Source organism: Tenebrio molitor, chromosome 8, assembly GCF_963966145.1.
Source record: "Tenebrio molitor chromosome 8, icTenMoli1.1, whole genome shotgun sequence".
Classification (NCBI taxonomy): Eukaryota; Metazoa; Arthropoda; class Insecta; order Coleoptera; family Tenebrionidae; genus Tenebrio; species Tenebrio molitor.
This window is the reverse complement of record NC_091053.1, coordinates 11,075,413-11,101,994: the sequence shown is the minus strand read 5'-3', so window position 1 is coordinate 11,101,994 and position 26,582 is coordinate 11,075,413. Positions and strand designations below refer to the sequence as shown.

Below are 26,582 nucleotides of genomic sequence, written 5' to 3'. Positions count from 1 at the left end.
CTTAACACAGGGGTCCGCTTATGGGAGGTGTCCGTTAAGAGCGATTTAACTGCACAGTACAGCTTCGATAATCCGGACAGATATAGTTTTGAGCCTCGCCGAATTAGAGAGTTTTCCGGATTAGCGAGGTACATACATTTTTGACTACTTGGGTTAAGAAAAAATCATGAATTCATCAATGACAATCTACATATCTACATAATGTACTTATTAAAGAAAAAAAAACGTACATTTAGAATAAAAAGAAACTGTCATCAAAGGTTTTTTAAATGGCAACGTCGCATTTTTACTACCGTTTTTGATTGATCTTTTAATTGTCTACTCGACGGTCAAAAAATTTTTCAATTTACATAAGAAATTTCCTGAAAAAACCTATTTTTTTTTTGGTAATTGTTCACTTTAACTACTTCTGGAATTTTCTCGTTTTTTCTGGCTAGACAGCCTCAGGACGTCCTCCTACATCGTTTCCCACCAGTCAAACCTTGTGCAAATGAAAATTTTCCTTACCCTTTAGTTATACTAAGACTTGGCGCGACCTTGAAACACAACAAGAGAGAAAAAAAAGGCATTTGCACAAGGTTTGAATGGTGGGACACGATCTAGGAGGACGCCCTGAGGCTGTCTAGCCAGAAAAAACGCGAACATTCCAGAAGTAGTTAAAGTGAACAATTACCTTTTTTTTTAATAACATAACTTTTTCAGTCATCGAAAAGACCAAAAAGAACATATCAGCAGAAATCTTTTTTAAAACACTAATTGACCTGTCTTTAGATTTTTTTCAAAAATTATGCGTTACGTTTTCATTTGGGTTGTTTCCAGGCTTTTGGACATACTGTATGTATGTATTTGTAAATTATTTTATGCGGGTTTAAAATATGTGATAATTTTTGTTTATTTTCGTATAATTTGAATTATTCACATTCGTTTTCATCATCCTCATGATTATTGTTTAAAGTTTCTTGGGCTATTTGTTCATCTGTTAAATCGCAATCGACATTATCATTTTCACTGAGTGCCCATTCTTTTTTTTTTTATTATTGAAACTTGTCAACAGTTGCACAATATTGTCATCTTCATGTGATATTATGTAGTTTAGCAAATCTTTTCGGTAAGAAACCTTAATGTTTTGATTTGTCCGGATTATGGACGTAAAAATTGCAAAGTGTCCGAAACGTGGCAGGCGCCGAATTACTGGAGTGTCCGATGTAACGTGTGTCCGGATTATCGAAGTTGTACTGTATTTAAAACTATCGATATATGATTCGATATATCGAAGTTTATATATCGATATTTATATATCGATATATTTAAAAAGATATCGATATATTAAATATATCGATATATCGTTGCCATCCCTACTCAGGATGAATATTTGATTTTTTAAGCCATGCATGAGAAGCTTGAATATTAATTTCTGGCTGTTCTAGCTCTTTAAAATATCTCCCATGTAAAGACTTTTGTTTTATATTTGCTATAGTGTCAGGTATATTTGGCTCAACAATATCTGAAATTATATTATCACTTAAATTTAAAGGTGTGTAACCTTTATCGGCTGAAACCAAAGCATTAAAAAAGGTGTTATCACGAGCTCTATTGAGAAAATATTTTTTTAGTGAAGCAATTTGATTGTGTTGCAGTATTTCTAGATTTGAAAAACCCCTACCACCGTTTTCGCGTGGTAAATTAAATCTTTCAATAGCTATACCTAAATGTATAATAATTACAGACGATCTTGCATATCTTCATTTGAGGACGAGGGTGTCGGCATATTCACATTTTCGCTAAAAAAAATTTCGAAGGCCAGGACTGCCGCCTCCATGGTTACGTGATGTTCAAACTGTAGCACAACCGGATTCTGATTTGCTTCATCCTGGAATATTATTCGGATAGTCAAATTTCCTTCATCTGGCGAGATGCCATTAATTTCGTTGCGATCAATGCTAATTCACAACAAGTTCTCTCTCCCCCCTAGCTGCAGAATCATTTTGTTATTTTCATTAAAGGAAAGCACTGAATTTAATCTGCAGAAAACACAACTAAATACGTTGTTTTCAACTGCTGCAGCCATTTTTTGTGATAAGTGATAATTAAAAGCCAGATTTATATTCATTTGCATATTTTTTTGCTAAACAGCTTCGGATTACTGTAAAGTTTTCTTGGCGTTATAGATGATTCTAAATAAAATAACATCATTCTTATTATGCATATCATTGCATATTTAGCACTAAAAGAATATTTTACAATAAATGCATATTTATTTGCATATAACCCAGGAAAACGCACATCTGGGCTAGCCGCTTCAAGGAAATGCCGCCTTTGATATGGAAGTTGCAAAAATGTGCCGACACTGCCGACATAGACGGGTCAGGTTTATACAGGTGTCTCAGCTAAGACTTTGCAGCCTAATATCTCGGTTATTTGCCAACGGATTTTTATGAAATTTAAAATGCAGACATTTTAGACCGTGAAGGATCAATTAGTAATAATAAAATTACCTCAAATTCAAAAATGTAATTTTAACACATGTTTCCTTTATCGAAAATTATACGCGATTATTATTAGATTGTTAAACATTAAAAAATAGGGGTCTACACAATCAATTAAGTAAATCACTTGTCTGATTCAACGAAAAGATTAGATCTTCTCATTAAAAATTTAATGTAAAATTTGAAGGTATTTGAGCAGTTACCTTTTGAAACAATTGATGATTAATTGCCAAGCAACATTTTGTACACCCTTTAAAGTCTGTTAAAATTGGGCGCGCTTTATTAGAAGCGTCAAATTGTGAAAATTCATTGAAAATACTCTAAAAATAGACTACAACGGCAGAAATTTCAATATTGTTGAAAAAGGAACAAAATGTTGCCTATGGAGAGTGTCGTAAGAACTTCAATGACACAGTTCGTTCTCTCGTGGAACACTATCCAAATGTAGGCTTTACAAAATGTAAGGTTAAGAGAGTCGTCAATTTATTTGAAGATACAGGTAGCGTACGTGAACTAAATTACCTTGCGAAAATATCCCGATCGTGTTTTAGTCCTTTATGGAAGAATTAAAGCATCCAGTATAATAAATTACGTCCAAATCTTGTCTTTAACTTTGTAAGTGTTTGTAAAGTTAGCAAGATAAACGTCAAATATGTCACCTGCGCTTCTGCGAAAAGGGATGACCAAAATTCTGCAAAATTGCGTGTTTGTTTCATACGCGTCTACGTTTTTGCATTTGCAGCCACGTTTAACACAATTTTGTTGCTTTTTTCTTGCAAACCAGACGTCTTTCAAGGACGAGTTTTTCCCTACAGCATTTTTTATTGAGGATCAATTTTTTTTATGTAAATCTTAATTGATTCAACATTTTAAAAAGGCATGTAAAAATTACGTTTTTAAGACTTGGGTGATTGCATTAATGGGATTTTATTCTTCACCGTCTAAAATATCTGCATTTTAAATTTCACAAAAATCCCCTGGAACATAACTGAGTTATTAGGCTCGAAAGTCTTAGCTGAGACACCCTGTATAGCTTGGTGAGAGGAGAGCACTTGCCATCGTGGTGCCGACAAAATTCTGCAATAAAATAATGTATTTTATGCATTGGCATTGGCATAGAGTCTAAATAATAATAATGCTTCAATCAAATTGCTTCACTACAAAATTATTTACTCCATGGCACCTCGCACATTCCCCCGCCTGCTCTATGCCCCTTTTTGTTACCTATCGGGCAGAACGCCTCATTTTCACATTCTTTTACGACGTGTCCACTCTCCCCGCATGCGTAGCACAATGCTGTGCGGTCCGGGCCCTCGCATTCTCTTGCTTTGTGACCTTTTCGAGAGAGCATCTCACCACACCGACTTTCAGATAGCCATCTTTCATTAGCTTTGTCACGTCCTCTTTCTTTATTATTATCGTGGCTGCTTGGGTGTTATTCCGATTTGGGCGTAACTCGCTTATTTTAACTGTTTTATTTTGTGGTTCAGTTCCTATTTTGGAGTTGACCGCCCGTGGGACTTCTTCGTTTTGTGTCAGGGCATCGAAGTCTCTGATGTGGATTGTCTCCATCTTCTCTTCACTTTCGGTTTCTCTTACCTTGGGGTCCGTGGATGTACTGCTTATTGCCTGCCTTAACTTTTGCAGTGCTTCCTTATCTACGGTAATCAACAGTTTACCATCTTTAGTACTTCTTACCGCTCTTACTGCTTCCCCAGCGTTATTTTCTGCGATAATCTTTTTAACCTCGCCCAGAACCTCCTTGTATTGTCTTTTTTTGTCATCGACAATCAGAGCGTATGTTTTTCTTTGTTCTTTCCTCTACTCTTTTCTACCTTCGGGTACCGTAATTTTTGGTCTTGTCTCAATCCCTCCTTCACTCTCTTGCTCGGCTCGCCGTTTTGTCGAGTATATCATGACTTGGGTCTTTGCACCATGAAAGATTGCCTCCACCATTTTCTTCAGTCTCAGCACACTCATGGACTGCACGTGGTGTATAGCGAGCTGCTCGTCTTCCTTAGTCTCTTCCCTTAATCTTTGAAATATAGGCCACAGATCTTCGTCCGTACCCACATGGTTTATCCGGAACACTTTCTTCCGAATCGGTTCTGCTCCTTCCATTTGTGTTGTTTGCTTTAGAACCGCCCAATCCTCTTTGACTTCAACCCGTTCGGGAAATCTGTTGCAGCGTGTCCAGTAGATTTCCGTCTCTGGACTTATGGTTCGTTTGGCATGCCGTGTCCCTCTTCCCCGCATTTTCTTTGTTCCCGTTGACTCTGGCCATGAAATTTGTCTGGCAACCAATATTCCTTTTTCCCGCCTTCCTCTTGGCTGTTTCGGTTTCCCGATCTATATCCGCCTGGGTGTCAACATCTACCATTGCCTTTTCGACCGGCTTATACTTGTGGGCCTCCATCCAGGTCTTCAGTGTTTCTGTTTTGAAGACAGCAGCCCACTTATTTAGCTTGGCGACTAATTCCACTAACTCCGTTTTCGGATGGTACAGGCCTTTAATAACTGTATCAATTTTGCCTCCGATTCTCGTGACCGCGTCCATAGCTTCTTTAAGATTGGCTGCCTCGAGGTTCCCTCTTTTTTTTATAGGGATTGATTCCCACCTCTGTCTCCATCGACGTGTCCGCCACCTTTCTTTAATTGGGGCTGTGGTCCGTCAGGGAGCTAATTTTTTGCAGCTTGCTGAGTTGATTTAGCATCAACTCGGGGACGGCACCACTCTTGTATTTGCCGTCCCTCGTGCCCTTTTCCTCCGACTGGCCCATTCCGGGTTCTTGGGCTTTTTCCTTACGACGGATTGGCCCTTTCCTTCATCCCACATGAATTCTACCATACCCACGTTTTCTGCTCCCGGCGTTGAAGCTCCGGAGTGGCATGGCGAGCCGATAGACTCCGCAGGCGACACAGCCAGGGAGGGTGGCCTTCTCCACAGGTTCCTTCCCAAAGTCAACTCGAAATCAATCTTCTTTTCTTGTTTCACCAATATTCCTTTGTTTAATTTTTCGTTTTTTATGTTTCGTCCCACGATTTTTATGGTTAGTGAAGGAATAGTTGGAAGAACAACCAATATCAAGTTTGTTGAACAGACAGAAGAATAAATTTTCCTGGAGCTACACGAGAAAAAAAATGCCTGTTCCGATTAAATATAAGTGTCCATCATGCAAAGGTGAAAGTGATATGGAAGGTGTCAGATGTCTTCCTTGCGCCATGCATGATTTAATTAAGAGTCAACATTTTAAACATTTTTTACGAGAATATAGACCTAAAGAGTGAATTATTGTGTTCCTAAATGTTATTATTTATTTGAAATTGTATATTTTGTAGTAATGTAAATATAAATAAACTTTCACATATTCATGTTGTTTTATTGCTACTATCACTACCATATTGTGATGTAAAATATTGCTTAATCGCAATTATGTGAAGCTTGAAGATGCTGACTTAGGTTAGTCATCTCTATCCGGATGATTATGAACTGCAAAGTAAGGAAATAATGAAATAAAACACTAGATTCTTTATTATAATTTTATTAAAAATATAAATTACATTTGAATGTTTTATGTGATGCTACTTTTATCAATCCAACTGTTGTGTGTGTTGTTTAGTACTAACCACTTGACATACAATTTTTTTCCTTTTTTTCTTAAAACTTTCCATCAAGTAAATATCCGAATGTTTTACTTTCTGCAATTCTTCTTCATAAAATCCTCGTAATATATCTTCGCCCTGTACATCTTTTAATAAATATGTTGTTGGATTAGTTAGCTTTACTTTTTTAACAATGAAAATTTCGTTTGACCAATTGGCTGTATAAGATTTATCAAAAATTTGACGATGTTTACTTATTTGTACATGATCACCAACAGAAAATGTATTATGTACATTTGCAGGCTTTATATGAGTAAAAATTGATTTTAATATTGATCTTTCATTGCTTTTTTTAACATTTGCGGGTGTAGTTTTAATTGTGCTGTGATATTTGTTGTTATATTCGTTGGCGATTATCTAATATATTGACCCATTTATAATTTCCTTGAAAACTAAATTGTACCCACATTAATTGCTTTAGCGTTCTGTTGACCCGTTCAACTATAGATGCTTTAATAGAACTGAACGTACGTCCATTGTTATGGGTATGACTCAGGGTCGATAGATGTCACTTCGGGTGTACCACAGGGCTCTGTTTTGGGTCCTTTGCTGTTTCTGGTTTTTATTAATGATATTGGTGACAAACTAACTGTACCTTTTTTCTTGTTTGCCGATGATGCCAAGTTGTCGAAACAAATTAGCGAATGGTCTGACTGTGTTACGCTACAGACAAACTTGGACGAAATAATGAACTAGTGTACAAGAAACAAGCTCAGTCTCAACATCAACAAATGTCAAGTGATGTCTTTTTCTTTAAAAAAGGAAAATATCAGATTCGATTACACCTTAAGTTTGAATCTCTTGAACAGGCCAGAAACAGTAAAGGATCTTGGTGTAATTTTTGACCGTACTGCTCGTCAAATATTAGATGCCCGCTGAGATTCGGATGCGCAATGGTAACGGTAGGAGTGGGGACGTCACTTGTTCGAGCGTCGCAGCAGTGGAAACACTGGTACACTCCAAACCATGGGACCATGGCTTTTAAAAGCACAGTGAAACATATTTATCGCGGAATCAGGCGATTCAAAATCAAAGAAATTCCTTTTCCCTTGCCATTCAACGTGGAAACGCTGCAAGCATTCGGGGCACTTTTCCAGATTCCGCAATATTATCGGAAATTTTTGTATTAAATATAAAACATACTTAGTTATTTACACTGGCGAAAGAAATTAACGCATCACTTTTAAAAACTTTTAAATCTTGGTTAAAAGTAAAATATGATTTGTGTTTTAGACTGCAACTACCGATTTTAACAATTTTACATTTAATTTAAGAATTAAGACAAACAAATAACAGGAAAATTTAAAAAAATTATGACAAAAATAAAAAACAAAAACTTTTAACTCCTTATAACAAAACTTAACATGTGATTAGAACACTCAATATTTAGTATTTCCTCCTCTTGCTCGAATAACTGCCAGGCAGCGACGGCCCATACTGTTAATTAATGTTCTAATTTCATCCTGGCTAATATCTTCCCAAATTTCCTGCAATCTTTGTCCAAGCTCTTGTTGGTTGGTTGGACGCCGAGGATGTGCTCTAAGGCGTTTTCCCATCGTGTCCCAGAGGTGTTCTAACACCTTGTGTTGATACCCACTTCGGCAAGATACTGTTGTACAATTCTGGCAGAATGTGGCTTTGCGTTATCATGCATAAAAAGGAAATCATTTCCTCTAAAAGGCGCAAAAGGCATCACATGTGGTTCTAAAATGTTTGCAATATAAGACACGGCCGTGATGCTTCCTCTTGGTATGACCACCAACTCCGTGCGAGCCTCCAAAGTGATGCCACTCCATACCATAACAGAGCCTCCACCAAACATAACAGTTGGAACAATGTTACATTGTGCATACCGTTCACCTGGTCGTCTATACACACGCATCCGTTTATCGCTGCTATGCTGACAATACCTAGACTCGTCACTAAACATAACATTAGTCCAATACGCTCGTGACCAGTTTACATGTTCTTGAGCAAATGTTAACCTGGCTCTGCGATGGTCTGCGGTTAATTGTGGTCCTTTTGCCGGTGTTTTGGGGGTTAAATTAAAACCACGTAACCTTTTTCTTATAGTAACGGAACTGATATGAACATTGTGGGCCTCTGCGAGCATATTTTGCAGCCTAGGAGCCGTAATAAACCGTTCCCTTAAAGTTTGCATCATCAAAAAACGATCTTGGGCAGCAGTTGTGACTCGCTTTCTCCCTTGCCCAGGTCTTCTTGAGTATTCTTGAGTTTCTCGATGCCTCTTCAAGACACGGGATACGGTCGATTGATTAACACCTAGACGATGACCGATGTAACGTTGACTTAAACCTGTTTCTGCAAGTGTTACTACAGCCACAGCTTCTTCAACACTTAAATTTCGATGCGGATGCCTATTCATATTTATCCTTCACTTATTTCCACTTATTTCTACAAGTAGTTCACAACAAACACAAAAAACAATTTAATTTGCACTTTTCTTGTAGTTAGAATAGTGAAAAGGGCGTTATTTTATATATTGCCAGAATTCCATGACAACAAAAAACAAAAAACAAGCAGTAAAATATCATGCTTGATATACTTTTCAATTATACAAAGAATTTCCGCTCAAAGAAAACATCGGTTCCAAGATATCGAAGAAATTACAAGTGATGCGTTAATTTCTTTCGTCAGTGTATTTAACGAGTTCGTGTGTAATTTTGGCTTTTTTTGGAATGAGTGGACCAGTTTAAAACTCGAGTGAAACGAGAGTTTTAAAGGTCCACGAGTGCTAAAAAAAGCCCAAATTACACAAGAACGAGTTGAATACAACGTTTTTTTGTTCGACGAGCCCGTTAAAGGCTCCAAATCGCTAAAAATCTTTTAAATTAGTTTGACGTTTCGTTTTGACAAGTTGTCAAATTTATCAAAATCCGTTCACACAGGAGAAAATTCTCAAATTCTGACAGTGTCGAACAAAAAAAAAAGTTATGTAATTATGTTATTAATATTTTAAATTTAAACGATTAATATGACATTATGAATTAGGTATATGGAATAATGTCTTTGATTTCGTAATACATAACAGTTTATTAAAATAATGAATAATTCTTTGTGCCTCATCTTACCGTATTCCAACTCTGGGAAATTGTTTACGGCATTTCGTAATACATAACAGTTTATTAAAATAATGAATAATTCTTTGTGCCTCATCTTACCGTATTCCAACTCTGGGAAATTGTTTACGGCATTATGTAAAAGTGGCTGAAGCGCTGCGAATAACGAACATCTGTTTGTAATTGTAATTTAAGCAAACGGTCCAATCGACTCGTCCACCGACAAAATAGCAACAACAGGTACTTCAATAAAATTTACAGTGCTTTATGATTTTGAAATTTAAGGAGACGTAATTATCAAAATGTACAACGTGTGTTAACAATAAGAGCAACTTTATGGGTGTCATTTTCTAAAAAGGAGAAATGTAAAAATTACAATGCCGTCGGAAATTTAGTGGAAAAGGTACCTATTTATTATTATTTAGGTAATAAAAATTGCAGATCACAAATACGTTGAAGACTCGCAATACGTCAATAGATTACAGCTACAGGATTAAAATCTCGTCGACAACGCGGAGTTAGAACAAGTCGATTTCTGTATCTGAGTGTACTTTTCAGAATTATACCCCACTTTACCGCTTCACCTTGTCGCATCTCGGTTCCACATCTTGCATCGCACTCCCTCTTCTAAGCATCCTTAGCGGCCATCTAAGATTTGACGAGCAGTAAGTTATCGTTTGCAAGCCATATTGATCATGTGGTGTCTGATTCTATGAAGCAGCTGGGTTTTTTGATTCGAAACTCGCGGGATTTCCAAAGCAGTCGTACTCTCACAATGCTTTTTAATGCATTTGTAAGAAGTAAACTTCACTATGCTTGCTTCATATGGCAGCCGCATCATAATATTCAAGAAGCTAAACTTGAGCGATCATACGGAAATTTCTAAAATACCTTTATCTTCGGGATGTTGGTGAATATCCTCCCATTGGTATTGCGCAGACATATCTTCTAAATCGTTTTGACTGTGTCAGCTTTGCTACTTCTTGCAAAAAAGTGTTAGCAATATTTGCTTTCAAACTCCTGCATAATATTTTAGACTGTTCGGAAATCTTATCCCAGTTAGCATTTAATGCTGGATCTCGAGGCACGAAATCGCGGCATTATAGACTCTTTTATCTGCCAGCTCGTAGAACAGACGTAGGCAAATTTTCACCATTGTGCAACATGTGTAGATTGGCAAATGACCTGCATTGCCAATTGGACCTATTTTCTTGTACCTTGAATTGCGTCAAATCGAGAAATTTTAGCAGTATCTGATACATTTGCATATGCAACTGATGTCAATCTAGAGCATTCAGGCTATACAGATACTCCTCATTCTCTTGATGTCATTAAATTTTAACAGAACCCTATAATTGAAATTCTTCTGTTGGGTTCTTTGAATAATAATAATAATTGAGTTGGTCATCACGCCCCTCATAGATTTGTAAAACCAGTCCTAGACTGTGTAACAACTTTATAATGATTAATGTTACGTTTTTTCATTAAACTTTGAAATTTTGTATTAAAAAACTCTTTACCGTTGTCAGTCTGTAAGTTTTTAGGTGGTGGTTTTACTTTTAGTAAAATATTCTGCATTGCTGTACTCACATCAATAGAATTTTTTGTCTTTAATGGAGCCATCCAAACGTACTTAGAAAAGCAATCAATTACAACTAAAATGTATTTAAATTGTTGATTTTCTTTGGCATATGGAATCATTTCCACAAGATCAGCTTGCAGTGTTTCATTTAGTCCTTTAATTATAATACGACGTTTGAATTTTTTTCTTGCAGGCTTATGTAATTCTTTTACAATATCCATTTTGATGGAAGTAGGTTTATAACCATTATCTTTTAATTTGGAAACCATGCTTATTATTAGTGTTTTATAATCGCTTTTTCATCATTGACTGACTGATTTTCAAATTTTATTGGACATTTAACAATTATCTGCGCAAATAAACATTTAAATTTATTGTTTTTAGTTTTCGATGTACTTTGTTTAACAACAAATGATATACTTGTTCCAAATTGCTTTTGATAATTCAAAGCTTGTTCTTTAGTAAATAATTTATCATTTAAACTTATAAGAACCTCTTCATTGTTTAGAAGAATCTTTTCAATGGTACCTTGTTCTAATGGAAATTTATAATCAACTCTATCAAATCCTATAATATATTTATTATCTACAATGGCATTAGCTTCAAATTTTAAAATTACGTTATAAAACATATATGAGGATGAAAGTATTTCTTTGTCACTAAAGTTTGTCAATACCAATTGTGGATTTTTAACTAAGTGACGTCCAAATTTATCAAGCGTCATCATTCAATAATACCGGATTCACGCAATTCTTCTACAATTGAAACTATTTCGTTATTGTGACCCGAATGTCCCGCTGTCTGCGAAGCAACTAATAACCGAAGTCTTTCGACTAATTCATTTGGATCATCCCAGTAAACATAATTTATTGGATAATTATTTGTTTTTTTTATCATACCTTTACCGATAGCTTTTCTTGGTCTTTTAGGAGTTTCAGTATAATTTTGAGATGGAAAGTATAACGGAGCAATAACTGATTTATATTTATCAGATCTAAGGCGAATTGGAGCAGAAGGATCAAAGTTAGGACGACAAGCATTGCCTAAATCCAAAATCTCTTTATATGTACTCAAGTCATTTTGTGTATACTTTTTAGGATTGTTTTTAAATAAAAGTTCATAGAGTCCTGGTGTTGTTTTATAAAAGTTGTTATCTACTTTAATGTCTTTGCCCATAAACTCTACAACAGATGAACCAATAAAGAATTTCTCTTGAAAGCTGTCGTGTCTTATGCCAGTCCTATGATCAAATTCTCATTTCTTATCAAGAATCATAGCTCTTATATATTGCCGTGGTATTTCATCAAAACTTTCTAAATACTCAGTAAATAAATCTGTTCCAACAATATTTGAAATATTATTTTTACTTTCTTCAACTGAATTTTCAATTAACTCATCTAGTTCTATATTGTCTACATTTTCAGGTTCCTCTGTAAAACTTTCTGGTTCTATCTCCCTTTTTAAAACTGATGCATCATGTGATGTACTTTGAAGTAGCTTATCAATTTCATTCAAATCAACTTTATCATCTTTTATTGAATCCATTCTTTTTTGAAGTTTAGAGATTCTATCCGAAAGAGTAAGTTTATTTTCGACGGGAATAATTTGTTTAAATGTTTCTTGTTTTTCTTCTTTAGGTTTAAAGTTGCTGACAATGCCTTTTTCTTGTAACTGATTGGATATTGTTTCAAGTCTTTTGGTAATAGTAGAAAAGGTGTTTTCATAAATAGACTCATCTTGTTTTAGCAAAGTCATTTTTCGCTTTACTTCATCTCTTTTCTTAATTAATTTTTTTAGATTGTCTGTGTCTGCATCATTAACTCTACTTTTGAAATTCATAGTTAATACAAATCGCAAAACGTTATCAAACCGTAAAAAGCGTTACAAAGCGTTAAGAAACTGCTTCTAAAACTGTGGAATTTGGTACTTTGTTTTGTTTATATAGTTTTTCTTACTGAAATTAAGGTTGTATGAAGCAATCAAAACCTTTTCTATAACCTCCACTATTGAAATCTTTTTCTTTATCAATTACTAAAAAATTGAATTTATTCTGCCAACATAAATGACACATTTCTTTAAATTGTTCATAAGTGAGCTCCGAACTAACGTTGTCTCTATAAATGCGAAGTAAATTTAACTCATCTTGTTTAAATACTATTAAAGAATTTGCATTGTCTCTAATTAATTGTTTCGGAATTTTGGTATAAGTCTGACACAAATAGAAACAGTCAATATTTTTATGTCTACCCATACTAAAATATTCTCTCATAACATTTTGTTTATCGCAAGCTACATCATCAAAAATTATTAAGGAATTAGGTTTAACTTCTGATGAAGAGGGTATATTATTTTCTAGATTATTAAATGCAAAGAAATTCATTCCTTTTATAGGTTTTAATAATGTTTCTAAATACTGATATTTTGGTTGAAATAATGATTTTGAAAAAACATAGACGTTTTCAAATCGCAGTCCATTAGGATGTTCAATTAAACTTATCATTGTATTGGTTTTACCACAGTTGGATGGTCCTACAATAAGACAACGTATAGTTGAGGGAAAAAGTCCTCCATGTCTTTTTTTGTTAATAGTTTTAAAATCATTGTTTGAAACTTGTAGTGTTATTGGTTGTTGTACTATTCGCATTTTGCATGAAACTAATGAGAAAAATTTCTGTAAACTAAAAAGACCTTCGTACCCTGAAAGGCTTGCTTTGATGAATCTCTGTTCTTTATCTGAGAGACGTAAACGCGGTGACCTAATAATAACTTACCAAGCCCTGCGTAGTACTCATTCGCCTATTAAACATCTGTTCCCCCTTGACACCTCAAACCGTACGAGAGGTCATGCTTTCAAGTTACTGAAAGATAAATTTCGCACATCTGTCAGACAAAAAATTATTACAAATAGAGTTTTTGACGACTGGAATGGTCTACCGGAGGAAATCGTTCTTGTTGGGTTCACTATTGCATTTAAATCTAGCTACGACGCCTATAAATTGGGAAACAGCAACTGGGTTTTAGAGTCCCTATTCGTCGCATGGTTTAGCGCGGGCATAACAGGCATTGCCTCTGCCCGATCGCATCATTAATAATAATCATAATAATATTCACAGTCCTAGACTGTGTAACAACATTTTCTTATCCAAACCTGTTTTGTTTTAGTTGTGTTTTAGTTGGTAAAACCTAAACTTCATAAAGTCTATATATGGCAGTAAAAAAACAAAATCGTAACAGTCAAGTAAAAACGGTTAAAAAGAGATATAGTGGGCGTGGTATTCTAAATTCGGTGATAAATAAGCTACCCGTAGAACTTCATATTCCGGGTTATAATTATTGTGGACCAGGAACAAAACTATCAAAACGGCTTTCCAGGGGCGATAAAGGAGTTAATGATTTGGATGAAGCCTGCAAGGAACATGATATCGCTTATAATAAGAGTTCAGATCTAATCAATAGACATAAAGCAGACCGTGTCTTATTAGAGAAAGCAAAGCTTAGATTACGTTCTTCTAATTCTTCACTTGGAGAAAAAACTGCGACTTTGGGTGTTGCATCTGCAACGAAAGCTAAATTAACACTTGGAATGGGTTGTTCATCAGTAAAAAAATCTCAGCGCTCAAAAACTAAATTTAAGAAAAGTAAAAAAAGGATTAGGGTTTAACCAACTAAGAAAAATTGCAAAAACAGCAATTAAAGGAAAGAAGTTTAAAAACAACATTGATGTTATAAAAGCAGCAGTAAAAGCTGTAAAATCAGTAAAAAACAAAAGTCCTATTAAACATACACGCATTATTCCTATACCAAGAACTGATGGATTTTTACGGCTTATTCCAATTTTTGCTGCATTAGGGGCCTTAGGTTCTTTAGGTGGTGGTGCTGCAGCAATTGCAAAAGCAGTAAATGATACTAAAGCAGCTAAAGAACAACTTAAAGAAACTCAAACACATAATCAAAGTATGGAAGCCATTGCATTAAATAAGTCTAAATCAGGAAAAGGATTGTTTTTAAAACCTTATAAAAAGGGATTCGATCTTTTTTTAGGACAATGGAAATCACCAAGGACATTTCTATAAAGCTTCCAAAACGTGCCTTAACAAATATTGATTTAAAAAAAATTGCAAAACTATTAGAAATTCATAATTTTAGAGCAGTATTTATGAAAGATTCATTGCCTAAATCAGGAGCAAAAGTTAACGAAACTGGTCTCATAAATTTAGATGATCAGAAAGGTAATGGAATTCACTGGACTGCTTATAAAAAAATTAATAACCAGGTAATTTATTTTGATAGCTTTGGCAACTTACCGCCACCTACAGAATTAGTTAAATATTTAAACAAAAACAATAAGTGTGAAATAATATATAATCATCAAACATTACAAAAGTTTGATACAGTAATTTGTGGACATTTGTTTTTAAAATTTTTGTACAACTATAATAATTAATAACGGATGTAGATAGTTTTTAGTTTAGCACAGTCTTTTGTATGTGTTTGTATCATGTCTGTTACGTTTACTTTAACAGGAACAAGTTCAATACTTTCAAGTAAATATTATCCTCCTTTAGTATTGGATAACAGTGAATACGCTTTAGGTTTAATAAACTTAGAAACATTTAATTCAATAGCAAACGTAACTAATTCAAATAACAAATTTTATTTTACCTTAATAAATCAAAGAAAAGTTTTTATTGAAATTCCTGAGGTTTCTTATGAAATTGATGAACTCAATGCTTTTTTAAGTCAAGAACTTATTAGATATGTTAAAAACGAATCATTAAAATCAAATGACTACATGCAACAACCTACTTTACTTATAGAAGGAAATAACAATACCTTAAAATGTGAAATTAAATGTAGTCTTGATATTGACTTTACAAAAAATCAGATAATCCTTGTAAAATATTCAAAGTAAATGCATTATGTGTGGAGTGTAATATTGTATCTGGTGCGTATCGCAATGGTAAAGAAGTGCATGTTATTCACGAATTTTTTCCTTGTGTACCTCCTGGATACAAAATAATAGAGACACCTTCTAGTGTTATTTATCTACCAGTTAACACTAAACAAATAGATGAGATAACAATTAAAATAACTGATCAAGATGGAAATATTGTCAATTTTAGAGGAGAAATGCTAACAGTAAGGTTGCATTTGCGTAAAGTAAAATAGCGATCCTGCAATGGGAATAGTGTTTAATGTTAATAGTAAAATTGGTGCAGCATACAAGGGTAAAAATATAAATATCTCAAAAACAAATAAAATTTCTAGTCGAGTGAAAAACGTGAAAGTGTTAACTACAGCAAACCGTTTGTTTTTAAAATCTTTAGGATTTCGAGTAAAAGTATAAATTTAGCAAAATGAATTTTGAAATTCTGAATGTTCAGGAACCACCGTTGTTTGATATGACAATTGCTTATGCTGAAAAACGTACACATCCACCTTATGCATCTAGTTCTTTTAATAACAATGACAACAACAAGACATATACACTTTACCTTGTACCTTTACAGTACGTTACATGTTCAAGGAAAAGTAAAAGTGTATGGTAAAGATAATGTTGTTTTACCACCTTCAAGCGTTGAATTTGTTAACATGGGAATTTTATTTTTGTTTAATGAAATACGTTATGAAATATCAGGAGATTCCATTGACACTGTTAGAAATGCGGGAATTGCGTCTGTTTTAAAAGGGTATGCAACATACAACGAATCACAAAGTAAGGCTCTTCAAAACAGTGGTTGGTTTCCCAAAGAACAATCTACTATTATTGATAGAGTGAGTGGTAGTTTTGATGTTATAATTCCACTTCACATGGTTTTGGGTTTGTGTGAAGACTTTAAAAAAGTTTTAGTAAATGCTCGACAAGAATTAGTATTACGTCGCGGTAGTGATGATAGTAATGTATTTTTGCTTGACGATGATTTAGATAAGACAGTAAAATTGCCTTTAGAAAAAATATCATGGAGAGTTCCTCATATTACAACAACAATAAAAGAACAATTAAAATTATTGGATATTGTTAAAAGTGCAAAAGAATTGTACATTCCTTTTCGAAGTCGAGAATTACATGAATATCCAATTTTACCTCAAACACAAAAACATACATGGGCTATTAAATCTGCTATAGAAAAACCTCAATATGTAATGTTTGCATTACAAACAGATCGAAAAAATCAACTTACTAAAAACTGTAGTCGTTTTGATCATTGTTATTTAAGAAATATTAAAGTTTTCCTTAATGATACACATTATCCATATGACAATTTAAATATAAATTTTCTTAACAATCAATATGCTCTCTTATATGAGATGTTTATTAATTTTCAAAATTCTTTTCTTTACAAAGAAAGTGAACCTATTTTTACTCCAAAAGAGTTTAAAGAATAGAATTTGAAACAAGTGTAAATATACCTGATAAAACAACTGCTTATTGTTTAATTTTGCATGATAGAATACTTAAATATATACCAATTAAAAACAATATAGATAGGTTATAAGTAGGTACCCATGTATTTATTTATTTACTTAGTTATTGTCTTATCCCACCTCCACCCGGCGGCACGGCAATCTTGCCGGAGTACATACACTATTACGGATAATACTATCAAGTAATAGTGCAGTGCTTATCAACATAATTACCGGCGTCTGGCCTCCACATTTTGACTTTTTTGTGTTTTATGTTCTGTGTCAATGTTAAGGAATTTCCTCACGATATGACATGAGTATAATAATATACCTTTTTGAATTTCAACCACCAATGTGTTCTCTAAGTCCAAAATTTTTAAATTTTTAAAAAGAGATTGCGGTACTATTCCTGTTGCTGAAATTATAAATGGTAAAATCGAAATTTTTTCTAAACACCAAAGATTTCTCATAGCAACGGAGAGTTCTAAATATTTATTAATTTTTGTATTATATGTCTGTGTTATATTGTGTGAATTTGGAACAGCTACATCTAAAAGATAACTATGCTTGCTTTTGTTGTTTATTTAAAATAATAATCTCTGGTCTGTTATGCTGAATATGAATGTCAATTAAAACTGTACCATCAAAATATAATTTGTAATTGCTATTTTCCAAACAACTTTCTGGTTTATAAATATAATGTGGTTGTGTATCCTTTAATAAGTTGAATTTAACTGCTAAATTCATGTGTATAATTTTTACGAATATATCATGACGTTTTTTATATTCGCTTTGAGCCAAAACGGTGCAAGAAGAACTATCACGAGCTCTATTGAGAAAATAATTTTTTAGTGAAGCAATTTGATTGTGTTGTAGAATTTCTAAATTTGAAAAACCCCTACCACCATTTTCGCGTGGTAAATTAAATCTTTCAATAGCAGATTTGGGGTGATGTTTACAAAATTTTGTAAAGAGAACTCTAGTTTGAATATTTATATTGTGTAAATTAGTTTTGGACCATTTTATAACACCAAAAGAATAGGTCAACAATGGAACAAGCATATGTTTTAACTGCTTTCATTAAATTATTATCGTTTAATTTTGATTTTAAAATTTAACATAAAATAACATTTTTCATTTACAATACGAAAATTTCCGATAATAATGCGGAATCCGGAAAAGTGCCCCGAATGCTTGCAGCGTTTCCACGTTGAATGGCAAGGGAAATCCTCTCAAAAAGGAATTTCTTAGATTTTGAATCCCCTGATTCCGCGATAAGTCGGTCTCCGATGACATTAATGAAATCTATTGTTTCTTTGCACCAAGGGCCTAAGGTTTCAAAGGCTAAACCTTTAAATATGTAGCCTGACGAAATAATTGAACTATATTTGCAAGCCATTTCAGCGGCAAAACCTGAGACTTCAGATGTTTTCAATACGTAACTGTCTGCAAGTGTATCTACGACAGTAACGTCCCAAACCAAAGGTTGACCTTTAATCCACGGTACTAAAGTCATGCCATCAGGGCGTTTTCCGTCATCACGAGATAGTCCGTTTGGTTCTAAAGTTGAATTAACATGAATAGAAGTCAAAGACCGGTTGATAATAGAATTAATTTCAGTGTGTCTTGAAAATCTACCACTGCTTTTGGAACAACTTAGACCGTGAATACCAATTTCATCAACGATCGCACTGCATTTGCAAATATGAGGTGTACAAAGATACAATCTTAAACCAATACAAACTTGGAAGGAAGTGTTATCTAAAAGAGTACCAATATTAGGAGAAGGTAATGCATGTAACCAAGATCCTGATTCTCTGCATTGCAAAGCCTTAAAACGAGCCAAGTCCCTAGATGAATTAAAGATTAAGTCATTGTCAATTATTCTTTTGATAATGATATTATCCCAATTCTTCTGAAATTGTGGAATTGTTGGTCTTTCGTTCTCATTTTCTGCATCCCAGACTGCTAAAGCTTCATCATAATGGTGAATAATAAGCTCATTATCCTTTGAATTTAGTAATTGAGAAACAAGCTTTTTAACACCATGAACTGAAGATAGGAAAGCAGGGAGGCAAATATCGGAAATGCGGCGAATTCTTCCCAGTCCACCAAATCTAATCGGTAAAGTGGACTGACACCATTGTAAATCAGTTAAACGTAAATTAAGTATTTTTTCTAAAGAAGACTTTAAAGAAGAATCAATGGAATTAACGTAATTAGAAAATTTCCAAAAAGGAGTTGTTCTTAATAAAAAATTAAATTTTGGTATGAAAAGACAGTTCTTGATTAAGGTATAAGCCAATTAAGATTTAATCCTTAAATAAAATTGTTTTTCTAAATTTTCTTTTATAATTGGATGTTGAATATGATTTGATTGATTAATACCTAAATATTTATCAAATTCTCCTTTATTTAAATTTTCAATGATTTCTCCTTCTTTAGTTATATGTTCTAAATTTTCGTAATGACCGCGACATATTGATTGCGTTTTACACTTATCAATACCAAAACTCATGCCAATATCATTTGAGAAATTTTCAGTTATTGTTAGTAAAGATAAAATGTGATTCTTTTTAGATGCATAAAGTTTTATGTCATCCATATAAAGAAGGTGATTTAATTTGGATAGTGATTTGGATAAGTCTAATATTGAAACCATATCCAGTGCTATTTAATAGATTTGTCAAAGGATTAATGGCTAGACAAAACCATAAAGGACTTAAAGAATCTCCTTGATAAATTCCCCGTTTAATTTGAATAGGCTCGAATTTTAATTTAGTGTTGTTTATTGTTAAATTTAAAGTAGTTCTCCAAAATGTTATAACATGGGATAAAAAGTTAATAATATCCAAATTAATTTTATAAATTTTAAGAATTTTAATTAACCATGAATGTGGTACTGAATCATAAGCTTTTTTGTAGTCTATGAATGCGGTATAAATATTTCTATTATTTTTTCTAGCTTGTTCCATTATTACCGTATCTATTATGAGTTGTTCTTTACAACCAAAACACTCCTTAACACAACCTTTTTGTTCTTCATTAAGTATATTTAATTTTTGACAATGGTCGTAAATTATTACTTTAATGCAAATTGTAGGCAGACATGTGATTGGCCTATATTTTGATGGATTTTTAGTATCGAAATCTTTTGGTTTCAGATATGTTATACAGGGTTATTATAAATGTTTGTAGTCCAAGTAGGCCATGAATTTGTGCCGCCTTGTTTCGATTCTGCACTGTATCTAGTGGAATATTGGTATGAGTGAGCTCCTGACCAACTGAAACGGTAAAAGTCGCTGTTAATGTCAAATCACTTGATTACCGCATTTTTTTCCTTCGAATCAAAATAAGTCTTTAGTAAAAGTTAAGAGTGTTAAGACCACAGACGACGACGATGAGTATACAACAGTGATCAAGGTTAGGTTAGTAAAATTCTGTAAGTTTCAAGTAAATTTATTTTCAGGTTAACTGTTCTCTTCCAAATTCTCTCTTCTAATTATCAGTTTCTCCTAAACACATTTTTTTAGGATAAAAAGGATTTTTAGGATTGCAATGGGGTACACCGTGGAACAGACTACTTTCATTATTATTTCATTTTATTAAAATGGTGTACGAGATGAAAACAGAATGCAATCATGTAAGGATCAATATCTCGCAAAGTTTCCTAATTTAGAGATAGAGGAACAATCTTTAATGACCCACATTCGATGGATTGTGCATAGACAAAACTAGAGATGCTTCAAAGGAAAAGTCATCGAGAAGGCTTCAAGTTGGTGAAGTTTTGAGAGAGAGAATGGAACAAAATCCCAGAACATCATTGCTGTCAGCACAGTCAGGTGTAGCACTGAGCACATGTCAGAAAATTGTGAAGAAAAGATTAAATTTGCACCCTTATAAAATGTCATTGTTTCAAGAACTGAAACCAGCAGATTATCCACGTCGTGTTGCATATTGCAGCTGGTTTTTAAACAACCTAAATGATAACAGAACTTTGGATTTGTCATTCTTTTCCAACAAGGCATGGTCCTGCAAGGGCGTAGCAATGATTTTTTGCTGGGGTGGGCCAGACTTTAAACCAGACAGATGATAGATAGATATTGCAGATGTATCTTGTTTTTAATGTGTTTTACTTTTATTCTGGAGTGGGCCAGAAGGCTTCTGGGGTGGGCCGGGCCCACCTGGCCTCCCCCTTTACTACGCCCTTGTGGTCCTGCTGTAAGTTCATAACCTGATTGTACTCAGGGAGACGTTAGAACTAATAAGTAGGGCCCGGATTTTAGGCAAAATGGACTATTTTTATTTTTTAAGGCACATGTATGAAACTTGTCTATAAATAATTTCTGGCTTAATTAGAGTAATTAGAGCCATATTTGATTCTGCCTATTCGGCCTAAAATGCCCTTTAAATACCTATTTTACCTTTTAACTGCCTGAACATGCCTAAAATGACCAAAAATCAATTTCATTTTTGCGGTTTTTTCCCAATTTTCGAATTCTGGGAAGTTTACGGTATTGAAAATGTAAAAGTGGTACCTCAATAAAATTTACAATGCTTTATGATTTTAAAATTTAAGGAGATGTAATTACTGAAATGTACAAAGTGCAGTACAATACAGGAATTACTTTTTCGCTTTTACGGTTGGGACCATGATGTCAGCGGTAAATACTCCGACAATACCTAAGTACCACAAACCATTAGACTGGACTGGCATAAATTACAGAGTTTATCTGTTTGCCTCTGTTCGAAGGGGTGCAGGTATACGCGGTCTAATGTTTTCTGATACTTAGGTATTGTTAGAAGCTTTAACGTTTATAAAATGGTCCTTGCCATAAAAACGAAAATTAAAATCCCGAAGTGAAACAATAAGAGAAACCTTAAGGGTGTCATTTTCTAAAAATTTAAGAAATATAAAATTAACCATCTCCTCTGAAATTTGGTGGGAGACGTAAATATAAGCATTACAAATTTGTCATTTCTCGTTTACTTTATCTCCGTGCAGTGGTCGTGTTTCTTGTGAACCTGTTTAAAGTGAACATAATGCCGAAACAAAAAATTAGTTTACGCGAAAAAATATTACAGTGGACAAGCAAGAAAGATTTATATGAAATAAAATCAACCCGAGAAATGTTTTGTAAAGCTTGTGGTAAACTGGTAAGTTAAGCATAATTAAAAATATGTCATTTTATATTTTTTACTTATTTGAAAATTTTATTTTTTGTAGTTTATATGCGAAAAAAAATGTCACTTGCAACAGCATGAGCAAACGGCCATCCATAAAGAGAACATTATGACACCGCTTCGGCAAACGTTGCTGACACAGAACTTGGAGGAATCGGCAAATAGTACATTCAATATGGAACTTTGTAACGTCTTTTTAGCTGCCAATATACCATGGCACAAACTACAAAATCCTGCGTTTCAGAATTTTCTGACAAAATATTGTGGTAGAAAAATTCCGGATGAGTCTACTTTACGGAAAAATTATTTACCAAAATGCTACAAAGATGTATGAACATACTATCTTTTAATATTTAATTTAAAATTATTTTCACTTTTAGACTATTGACCGCATTCGGAATGAGCTGGATCCTTTTAACATATGGGTTTCAGTTGACGAAACAACAGATGCACTTGGGCGATATGTGGCGAATTGTCTGGTTGGGAAACTTTCAGAAGATGAACCTGGAAAATCTTATCTTTTGGCGTCTAAACAATTAGAAAGAACAAATCATGAGACAATAGCTAGATTCGTAAATCAATCTTTAGGTAAGGGTTTTTCACTTTTTTAAATTTATTTTGATTTAAAATTTCTATGCGTAGAAATCTTGTGGAGTACCAGAGTTGTTGCTGAAAAGTTTCTTTTGTTTGTAACGGATGGAGCACCATATATGATAAAATCTGGTAGACACCTTAAGGTGTTTTATCCAAAAATTGTGCATGTCACATGCTTAGCGCATGCTTTAAATCTAGTGGCTGAAAAAATTCGCTATCAATATGAAGATGTGGATAATTTAATTTCGAACGTGAAAAAAATTTTCGTTAAGGCACCTTTGAGAGTTGAAATGTACAAAGAAAAACTAAAAGAAATGCCACTGCCTCCACAGCCAATTTTAACACGATGGGGAACATGGCTTCAGGCTGCTATGTTTTACAGCGAACACTTTGATTCCATTAAAGAAGTAAGTATATAAAAGATAAGCAAATTAATTGATTGTTAAACTGTTTTTAACTACTCACAGGTTGTCATGTCCTTTGATGGAAGTTCTGCTGTTGCTATTCAAAAAGCACAGTCTATAATGAAGAAACCCGGAATAAAAAACCAATTAATTTATGTTCGCAGTAATTTTAAAATAATCTGCGAAAGTATTACTCAATTGGAAAAAAATGGGTTACCTTTAACCGATTCAATCAAAATTGTTGAAAACGTATTTACCTCCCTAAAAAAATCTCCAGGCCCTGTAGCAGCAGTAGCATTAAAAAAACTTGAAGATGTTACTGAAAAAAATCCTGGATACAAATTTCTTCTAGAATTGGCAAGAATTTTTAGAGGTGAAGATGTGCCGGAACATGACACCAAAATGGAAGAAATTTATTACAAATTTGCGCCCATTACCTCTTGCGAGGTAGAAAGAAGTTTTTCAAAATATAAGTCCATTTTGGTGGATAACCGACAATGTTTTAAAGTAGAAAATTTAGAGCAATATCTTGTATGCAATGTAAATACGTAACAATGTAAATAACTAACAAACTTGTAGTATTGTATATTAATTAATAAAAAATAATTAGTAAATATCTTGTTGTGTGTACCTACTTAAAACTTTAAAAACACATTTTTTAATTTAATTAACCACAACTTTAAGGACCTAGTATGGCTTATTTTCAGTTTTTAAGGGACTATTTGCAGTAGTTTAAGGGACTATTTTAGGCACCTATTTCCGACTTTTTAATTGCCTAAAATCCGGGCCCTACTAATAAGTATACCTCCTCTTCCATATTTGTTGCTGATTTCATTAACAACTATTCCAGATTGGATCAACACATGCACCTGTCTGACGTCGCCCATCTTCTGTATCCTGCTCCTCCACATTATAACATTGGAAATCATTTAATGCACATTAACAACAATGAAACCTTACTGGACAGTTAAATAGCTTTAATTTGTTGCCATATAACACATAAATAAAATGTCTATTTACAATGATTTCATTCTCTCATTTTCCATCAACAGTTTTGGAATCTTGTGGTACTTAACATTGTTTCCTCGAAACTTTTAAAACAAAAATGATTCAGTACCCATTGAATAATTTAACAGCAACAATTCAGTTCTACACACCTGTGGTTAAACACCAGTGGATAGGTTTACAAAACTGAAATAGAGAAAATAAAATTTTATTGTCCGTATGAGATGGATTGAACCATATGAACTTTAAAATTCACTTTGATAACAAATCCCGTCTTGATGGATTTAAGTCACTGTTACTCACGGTATTAAAACGTTGGAACAATCTCTTTAAACGAATTTTTTGAAGGTAAATATAACCTCCTAATGTCAAGAATAATAATCTACTTCGTATCATTTTCGTATTGAACTATGGAACGGCAAAAGAAAAAATTTCATTTGTTTTCATGGGCTCGTTGACTACAAACATTTATAATAACCCTGTACCATGGGCCAAAAACTCTGGAAATATGTTAGGTTCCCTAATAAATCCGTTATTATTACTTAGGTAGTATTTAAGATAAATAGTTGTAGCACCTTAATTATGTACGAAAATTTATAAATAAAAGGCAAAAAAAATATGAAAAAGTGTTTTATGTCCGATCGGGCGAATTTTGCCTACTTATGGACTAGTTTTTAGGGCGTAATTCAGTATATTATAGCCCCGGACTGTAAACGTTTTTATGGCCCTTGTTTATGCCGTTACTACAGTAATAACAATAACTGGCTTATTCCACCTTCCTGATTTTTGTGTCGTTATTTTAAAATTGAATCTACCTAAATTCTTATAAAATTCATAACTTCGACCGGACATAAAATTTTGTATGTACCACGGGCATAATTGGCGTTTGTGGCCCTTACCGTGTTATGGCCCTCGACTGACGTCTCGGGCCCCAATGTCACGCCGCGGGCCACAAACGCCTTCATTACGCCCTTAATACATAAATAACTATTATTGAATAGATGATGATAATAATGTTAACAGAGTCAAAGTTTCTTTATAATCCTGGAGCTTTGTTGATGGCCATCTCGCTGAGTCTGGACCTCAAGTCCAACCTAGCTGAGCCTCTGGATCGCTGCTTCCTTTGGATATGTTTTCCTTTACCCATTGTAATATTTGGGAGTGTTTAACATTTTCATGAGGCTTAAATCTATATAAAACATCTTTATTTGATTTCAACGACAAAATCGCTATCTGAAGCTTTTTGTAGTCAGCTATGTATGAAACATTACATACAAATTGATCAATGCATGATACAACAGTTTGATGGTTTTGCAAAATATTCAACAATGGAAATTCCTTTGTGCAAATGTTTTGCAAATTGTGGTTGGACAATAAATCTAACAGATAATAAATATGTGATACATTTTTCTCTAAACCATGAGCAGTTAACAAGGCATATAATTTCGAACATTTTGAAATATCTCTGTTGTTTAGTTTGATACTCACACTTCGCACTCAAACCGTTCTGTTTTTTCGACGGGCGTGTGTTGTTTATGTCGTTTTAAATTCCCCGTTTGCCTGGATTTGTATTCACACCTTTCGACTTCCTTGACTTTTCCTCGATGATTTTTTTTTTCTCCCTGATTTGGTGTATTGTTGGTTGCCGCATTCCCTCGGATGTTATTTTTGCGGAAAAATTCGAAACAAAAATAATGAGAAAAGAAATATTTATGGATCCTACGTTGTGTTTTATTTTTCATTTTGTTTAATTAGGCTCTAACGAGAGGCCGTACCTTTCGAAGGTTTTCAAAGATGAAATTAAAACGATTGCGCACACTTCACTTAAATTTTATTTAACAAATAATCGAGTGTGGTGGAGTTTGGTCCCAACAAATGATAGAAATAAATAAATGAATTTAATAACAGAATTTGGTGGAAATTTGACCCAATGAGATTTGACTCGCGCCCCTCGAATTGAGATCTGACTCATGAATAAATGACTAAGCTGGGCAAATAAAGGAGTTTATGGCGCGAACAGCATTATACGAGTTTGAGATGCGAACTATGTGATCCGATTTAGATTTGACTTGTTTCCCCAATTGAATTGAACCCGACGCGATGCCCTGGAATCTCATAGATCACCCCGGTCTACTCCGGTGGTCGAAAATAAAAGGGAAAAAAGGTTCTAACAGGGCCA

General features: G+C 33.9%; 1 long non-coding RNA gene across 4 annotated transcripts; it reads left to right on the top strand.

Moving 5' to 3' along the window:
- Positions 1-20,326: 20,326 nt before the first annotated feature.
- On the top strand, positions 20,327-24,504 carry LOC138137153 (uncharacterized). Of its 4 annotated transcripts, none has more exons than XR_011161585.1 (5): positions 20,369-22,728; positions 22,781-22,988; positions 23,043-23,401; positions 23,462-24,197; positions 24,249-24,504. It is a non-coding gene; the product is annotated as an uncharacterized lncRNA (long non-coding RNA). The 4 variants fall into 4 exon arrangements; XR_011161584.1 differs by having other exon boundaries at positions 20,370-22,373; positions 22,444-22,728; positions 23,462-24,504; XR_011161583.1 differs by having other exon boundaries at positions 20,370-22,728; positions 23,462-24,504.
- Positions 24,505-26,582: the final 2,078 nt, after the last annotated feature.